General features: G+C 43.9%; 1 protein-coding gene and 1 long non-coding RNA gene across 2 annotated transcripts in view; both read left to right on the forward strand.

Annotated features, from left to right (window-relative positions):
• LOC134437454 (neurexin-2-like) overlaps window positions 1-7,500 on the forward strand; it is a 690,433-nt gene that overhangs the window by 529,258 nt on the left and 153,675 nt on the right. The window lies entirely within an intron of this gene.
• Window positions 1,332-7,417, forward strand: LOC134437971 (uncharacterized). Its single transcript, XR_010032522.1, has 4 exons — window positions 1,332-1,621; window positions 3,319-3,455; window positions 5,564-5,713; window positions 7,071-7,417. It is a non-coding gene; the product is annotated as an uncharacterized LOC134437971 (long non-coding RNA).

The following is a 7,500-nucleotide window of genomic DNA, read 5'->3' on the forward strand; positions in this document are numbered from 1 at the left end:
ACGAACAAAATGGCTAAAGTCGTTAGCAAAGGCACTGTCGAGAAACGACCCCCTGAACGGCTCCTCTAGCGAACGGCTCCTCTAGTGAACGGCTCCTCTCCTGAACGGCTCCTCTCCTGAACGGCTCCTCTAGCGAACGGCTCCTCTCCTGAACGGCTCCTCTAGCGACCGGCTCCTCTCCTGAACGGCTCCTCTAGCGAACGACTCCTGAACGGCTCCTCTAGCGAACGGCTCCTCTCCTGAACGGCTCCTCTAGCGAACGGCTCCTCTAGCGAACGGCTCCTCTCCTGAACGGCTCCTCTCCTGAACGGCTCCTGAACGGCTCCTCTCCTGAACGGCTCCTCTCCTGAACGGCTCCTCTAGTGAACGGCTCCTCTAGTGAACGGCTCCTCTAGTGAACGGCTCCTCTCCTGAACGGCTCCTCTAGCGAACGGCTCCTCTAGCGAACGGCTCCTGAACGGCTCCTCTCCTGAACGACTCCTGAACGGCTCCTCTAGCGAACGACTCCTGAACGGCTCCTCTCCTGAACGACTCCTGAACGGCTCCTCTAGCGAACGGCTCCTGAACGGCTCCTCTCCTGAACGGCTCCTCTCCTGAACGGCTCCTCTCCTGAACGGCTCCTCTCCTGAACTGCTCCTCTAGTGAACGGCTCCTCTAGCGAACGGCTCCTCTAGTGAACGGCTCCTCTAGTGAACGGCTCCTCTAGCGAACGGCTCCTCTCCTGAACGGCTCCTCTCCTGAACGGCTCCTCTCCTGAACGGCTCCTCTACTGAACGGCTCCTCTGCCACATGGGAGATACGTCATTTTGCAACAAAAACTCATCAAAATATTGTTGAAAGACAGAGTGAGATAGAAGGCTGAAAAATCACTTCAACACTGTTAAAAAATATATGAGTGATTAGTTATGATAACTTGTATATTTAATTTATTCTGTTATACAAAAATGATTTATGAAAATTCAACTCATATGTCTGAGTTGTAGTTATTTGACTTGTACCCATAAGTTCTTTCAACACAAGGAAGTTGAATGAACTTACAATTAAAAGTTTGAGTGGGGTACCTCCATCGCCCCCTGCTGGCGTCCCTCACCTCTGCACCAGATTAATCTGAATAGCAATCTCCTTTTGACATCTTTAGGCTACTCCAGGAATAAGGCGCGTAACCGAATAAAGTTTTTATTTAAATGATTTTATCAATATCTTGGATATCCTTGAAACAAGCAAGAGTCCCGATGAGCACCAAAGGAGAAAAGGGGAACACATGAAGAATGACAATAATTAGAATTGGGAAATAGGCCTAATATAATAAAACATGGTGGTGTAGTCGAAGTCCATAATGACTTAGGTGTTCGGTGTTTTTGTGGGACAAAAAAAATCGGTAGGTCTTTTGTTTGTTCAGTAGGCCTAACGCAACCAGCACCGCTGCCCTCCCTCTCCCAGCTCCCACCCTGACGCAACTTGCAGAGACGTTTGTTACATTTGGATCACGCGCGCACTGTCCTAGTTCAGCCAGCCGCCCGCGCCAGAGAGAGCCGAGGTCGACTCATCCCGAAGTAGCTGACGGTCGACTCACCCCGAAGAAGCTCAAATGTCCTTCTCTTTCGTGAGGATTTCGCAACTAGTAAGTGTTTTGTATCATTTTAGCTACTTGTGCGCAGAGGAAGCCATGTCATTTGTGCCGTATACTTGTTTGACATTTTAGCCGTGAGCTACTCTAGGATGCTGGTAGGCTATGCTACGCTCGTATTTGCAGGTGCAATGTGTTGTCATTTTCAGGTGCTGCAGAAGAATAATTGCTGTTCTCAGAGAGATAAATACATTATTTAAGATGCGTCTCTTGGTTAGTAGTGGGGAACAAAGTTTGTGCTGCATTCGAACTGATATGAACTTGGCAGATAGTGCCAGATACATTGTATCTATGTACGCTAGGTGCGTATGTGGTGGGGGCAAGCTAGTTAGCAGGGCTGTGAGCACTGTCGCTGGATGTGGGTAATTTGGGCTGGGGTTTGCTATTCAGTGTCAACCTCATATGCATGGCGAATCTAGGTAGTTGCTTGACCTATCTCGGGGCAAATTACGTTTTGAAAATGGTTACGCTGCCTAGTTCCCCCTCAGTTATTGTAAGTCTGCTGGCTAGTTAGGAAATGTGTAAGTTTGTAGGCTATGCCGCCCGACTGTGCTTGTAGTAGACTAATTGCTAAAGCTAGTTAGAGCCCTAGTTCCTATATTAGCTGGGTATTCGAGGCACGACAGGCATCTCAATTTGTTCTGAGACGAGAGTTATTTGAAGGGGGAAAAATGTGATTCGGGTTGACTTGACACTTCGTTTATTGGAGTTTGCTAGCACCTACCAGAGTTAGCAATGTTGTCGAGTTGCTGGGTATTTTGGCGGGCGTTTGGCTTTGTTGACTAGAGCTCTAATTCGCTACGTGTGATTATTCTGTCGAGGTAACGTGAATGGAAAAGTGAGTTCTGAAGTTTACTTCATGGGTGAAACATTGTTGTGGATATTCACTTTTTAAAATAAATTAACAATTCGCTGTGAAGCATTTTCGGGTGTAATTGTTAGTTCTTATTGTCAGTCTTCGCTTCTAGTGGCTGCAACGGAGAAGGAAAAGCCCCACGGCTCGTAGGTCGCCCACTCTCAATTCCATTCTCGGTTGTGCTTAGATCAGGGCTCCCAAACCTCTCTGGGTCAGAGGGCTACTTTTGTTCAAAATCCTAGTGCTGGTGTCTTGACATCATAACTAAATCACACTAGATTGAATGATAATTTGCTTATAAGGAAATGTTTTTATAGGCTATATTATAGGCTATAGAAATAATGTCATATTCATATTAAGAAATGCATTAACTGTGTCTAAAATCTTGTAGTCGTGACTGTTTATTAACATTCTTGTTGGGCACCTCAGAAGCTCCTGGAGGGCTAGCTGGTCTACGGGCACCACATTGATGACGCCTGGTTTCATCCACCTTTGTGCCTTTCCCAACATATAGTGGAGTGCATACATGCAAAATCACCACAAAATGGTTCACTTTGGTATGCAAGTATGGAAATTGGCACAGATGTTCATTAGAATGCACCCCATCAGCTAATGGCGTTTACCACCCAAAATCCAAGCCATTTTTCAAGAGGGCCACCCTCTGCACTTGTAAACTCTTTTGTCCTCTTTTGAAAGTCGCTTTGGTTATAAAGCGTCTGCCAAATGCAATGTAATGTAATGTAATAATGTAAACAAGGCCAAGAATAGTTTAATTAATGATGCAATCGTGCAATTAGTTTGAAATGAAATGAAATGTTTCTTTGTATGCACTCAGGCAAAAACTCAGTGCAGTGGAATGCCCGGAGGTCCTGGTCAACAAAAGAAAAGGGAAGTGACCGAACCTGAAGAAGTCAAACTACTGTCCGGATTCTCCACAAGGGCAAAATGCTGGAGTGATGGAGGGGCATTTAGGTATATTACACACACACACACACACACACACACACACACACACACACACACACACACACACACACACACACACACACACACACACACACACACACACACACACACACACACACACACACACACACACACACACCATTCCTGTGTATCTACAAGGTACAGCACTTTAACACTTTAGGCGCTTTTTTCTTTTTCCAAAAATACTGTACCTGTCTAGATCTCAAGGAATCAAAACGTATTTGTGTAACACAATATCTCAACTAAAAAGTTGACTGAGTGCTTCACATGCACATGCACGCACGCACGCACGCACGCAGAGGCACTGAAGGCAGCCGCATGGCACTGATTATTCTGGGTTCAGTGATGGACTACACCAAAGATGTCAAACTGAAATTCACAGTGACCCCAAAATCAAAATCTGACAATAATTTACTGAAGTAAAAATGGGCTAAAATAGAGCAAACACGTACCATACTTAAATGATCTCTTATGCCAAATAGAATGACCGTATGGGCTAGATTTGGCCCCTGTCAGTGTGTTTGACATCCCTGTAGTACACCGTATGCACTTACTGTTGTGTTCATAATAAAAAAAGCACTGCCTTTACAAAGGTGAGTAAATGTCAAAATGCATTTGGGACGGTGCACATTCTATTTCAAAGCGAAGAATTACATTTTATGATATCTCACGGAAAGTGAAGACATGTAATGTTCAAACAAATAGCAGTGTTTGTTTACATCTGTATTTGGAAACTCGATGTTCTGTCCGAACTAACAAATTCTTGAAAATTCAGCTTTGGTGAGCATCTTAAACTAATATGTTGTTGCATCTTCATGGTTTCTGCACTGTTTCGCATCTGTGGTGCATGGCGTCGACCAAAGTCTGGCAACCGTCAGCAGGTATTGCAGCTCAGCTTAATTGTACTAAATTCTACAATTCCTCTGCATTTTTTGGTTTTGCCTCATAAGTAGCATTTTTTGTCAGCCCACATGTTGTCTATGAGATTAAGGTCCGGGAATTGTGCTGGCCACTCCATTAGTATGCTGTTTGTCTGGTACCATAATTGTGCTTGCTAGCAAAATCTTGGTTACAGAGAAACAGCATCCAGCACAAGTGGTGGTTCGCTATTTTAGACTTAAAGCCCTGTTTGTGTGACTTCTGGGGTGAAGTAGAGATGTTCTCAATGTTTGACATTTGGTGCTGAACGGAGCATTTGTGTATTCAAGACTGCAGCTCCCCCACCTTTACATTGACTCCAATGAAGCACTCAAGCAATCGGTCATAAAATGGCATTAAACTTTCGTTTACAGACATTTTGTTTGCAGAGCCATTGTATGATCAATTGCTTGAGTGCTCCATTGGAGTCAATGTAAGTTGCGGGGGGGCTGCAGTCTTGGATCCCCAAATGCTCCATTCAGGACCAAATGTCAAAATTGTGATGAGAAGATCTCCACTTCACCCCAGAAGTCACACAAACAGGGCTTAATGTCTAAAATAGCGAACCACCACTTTAATAGCATTGCAAATATGTGGGGTGACATAAAAAAAACCTGCTGTTGGTGAGGCAAAATCAAGACATGCAGAGGAATTGTGGACTGTAATACAATTACACTGAGCTGCAATACGTGTGGACCGTTGCCGGATGTTGGTTGACTACATGGACCACAGATGCTAAATTGTTACTAGAAACCATGGTTATGCAACAAAATATTAGTTAAGCATGCTCAGCAAGGTAGAATTTTTTGAGAATTTGTGAGTAGGTACAGAACATTTTTGAGTTTCCAACATAGACCGAAGTCAACACTGCTATTTTTTTTTAACAAAACATTTCTTCACTTTCTATGAAATGTCACAAAATTGAATTACCTTTCCAAATCTGAATAAGTACTGGCTTTGAAATATAATGTGCAGTGTCCCACAAAAAATGCTCTTTAAAGTACAATTTACTTGAAGAATTTTGACATTTACTCACCTTTGTAAAGGCACTGCTAGTATTATGAGCACTGTATGTATGTAGTGTATTGACTGTTGTGTACTGACTGAACTTTGCTCTAAAGTCTGAAGACTATTGTCATAGCATGTGGACTTTGTGCTTGTGCAATTACATTCAGATGGAGGTAATGAAGAAAGACCCAGACAACACAACAGTGGATGAAGTGATGTCTGCTACTTTCTCGCTTCGCCGTAAAGAAACAGTTGGGGATCAACCCATGGTTGCCGACAGCATGGAGAGATGGCCGGCCATGTTTTCTGAACGACAGGTATACCAAAGACAACATAGCGTTTGAGATTAACCAATTAGTCCAATGTTCTTTAGATCAAGAGTGTGAAACTCAGGCACGGGGGCTAAAATCTGTCTTACGAGATGATTTCAGATGTCTTGACTTACACACAATTCAGTGTGTCACAGGCAAATGACTGGGGCCCAGGCCAGTGTAATATCTCACCCTCATATGCAACGGAATATGTACAGGGACGTGCATGCTTGCACAATTTTAACCTGTTTTTCATTCAGTATATAGATTTTGGGCTGAGACTTCGTTCCAGATTTAGATTTTGGCCCACTGTGAACTTGAGTTTGACACCACTAGATGGATACCATTGCGTGAGCTTCCTTCTAGGAAAGACCAGAATTTTGTTGGGTTTTTTTCTAGTGTTGGACTATTATCACCCTTAACATACTGTGTTAGTTTTTACTGATGGCTAAAGCTATTTTTTTTGGTAAATTAAGCTGTTTTTGCAGAACTCTTCACAAATAACAACCTCACACTAGATGAACAAAACTCTGTAGATAGATGGTTTATTTAACCCTTTAACCCTCTGCCAATTTGAATATGCTATTGTATTGCACACGCTACCCTTGACTTGTCAGTACCCGGTGATGCTGCATTTTTCGACTCAGCCCATTACATTATATTACATAGCATTTAGCAGACGCCTTTGACCAAAGCGACTGACAAGGAGAAATATAAGCAAGAACAGGTACTGACAAGTCCAGGGTAGTGTGAGAATATGCACAGGCACATTTGAACTAGCCTGGTTCACACCAGACTGTGAGTGTGTGTAGCTTTGGCACCCCCTGGTGGAGGAAAGCTACACACACTACCGTCTGGTACACAGCCATAGAGCACGCTCCGTCTCCAACCAGAAAATTTATTTCTGAAATATAAACGGTAACTCGCATTGAGGAGTCACAAGACAGATTAGAGACTATATTGGCTCTTTAAAGATTAACAGGAAGGTTTTTGAAGGAATTTGTTGGTGAGGAGGCCGTGCAGAAGCAATAAATGCTCTATTTTCTGGTTGGAGACGGAGCGTGCTCTATGGCTGTGTACCAGACGGTAGTGTGTGTAGCTCTGCTCCGCCAGGGGGAGCTGAAGCTACACATAAACCGTCTGGTGTGAACCAGGCTACATTTGAACTACCGGTACTCTAAATAATGGGAATGGGTACTTGCGAAATTTGCCTCTAAGTATTAAGTGCCTGGTTGTGCAATTTTAGCCCATTTTTTATTTAATACATTTTGAGTTTGACCCGCAACTTTGTCCCAGATTTAGATTTTGTCCCTTAGAGTTTCACCCCCATGTTCTAAACATTCACAATTTTTTCCTTCTCAAGGCCCATGGTGACACACTTGGAGAAGCAACGAAAGACATCCACCTTGGAATTCTGATTAGCTACGAAGTCAACCAGGAGGGAGCCTTTCCAGCAGCTTGTTTCGGAAGTTGTGGACTCGAGCTGAGGCGTTGTCTGGTTGTATTTTCACTACCACACGTTGCAGAAACGAATACGTACTTCATGGCGCTCGGACACTGCAGGTTAACCGCATATATTATGCCTAACAGCAAGGCCACACCGTTGCCATATCGTTTAAAATTGTGTAGCACAACGATTTCCTCCACAACAACTGCCACATGGAAGACATCTGCTGGAGGTTGGAGCTGTAGACCTGGTATGTTAGTCAAGTCTAGGCACTGCATGTGCATATACAGAGGCGCGCACGCACACACACACTTCAGTTGAGTGTTTCAGGGCCCTTTTGTGTCCC

Source organism: Engraulis encrasicolus, chromosome 21, assembly GCF_034702125.1.
Source record: "Engraulis encrasicolus isolate BLACKSEA-1 chromosome 21, IST_EnEncr_1.0, whole genome shotgun sequence".
In the NCBI taxonomy this organism is placed as follows: Eukaryota; Metazoa; Chordata; class Actinopteri; order Clupeiformes; family Engraulidae; genus Engraulis; species Engraulis encrasicolus.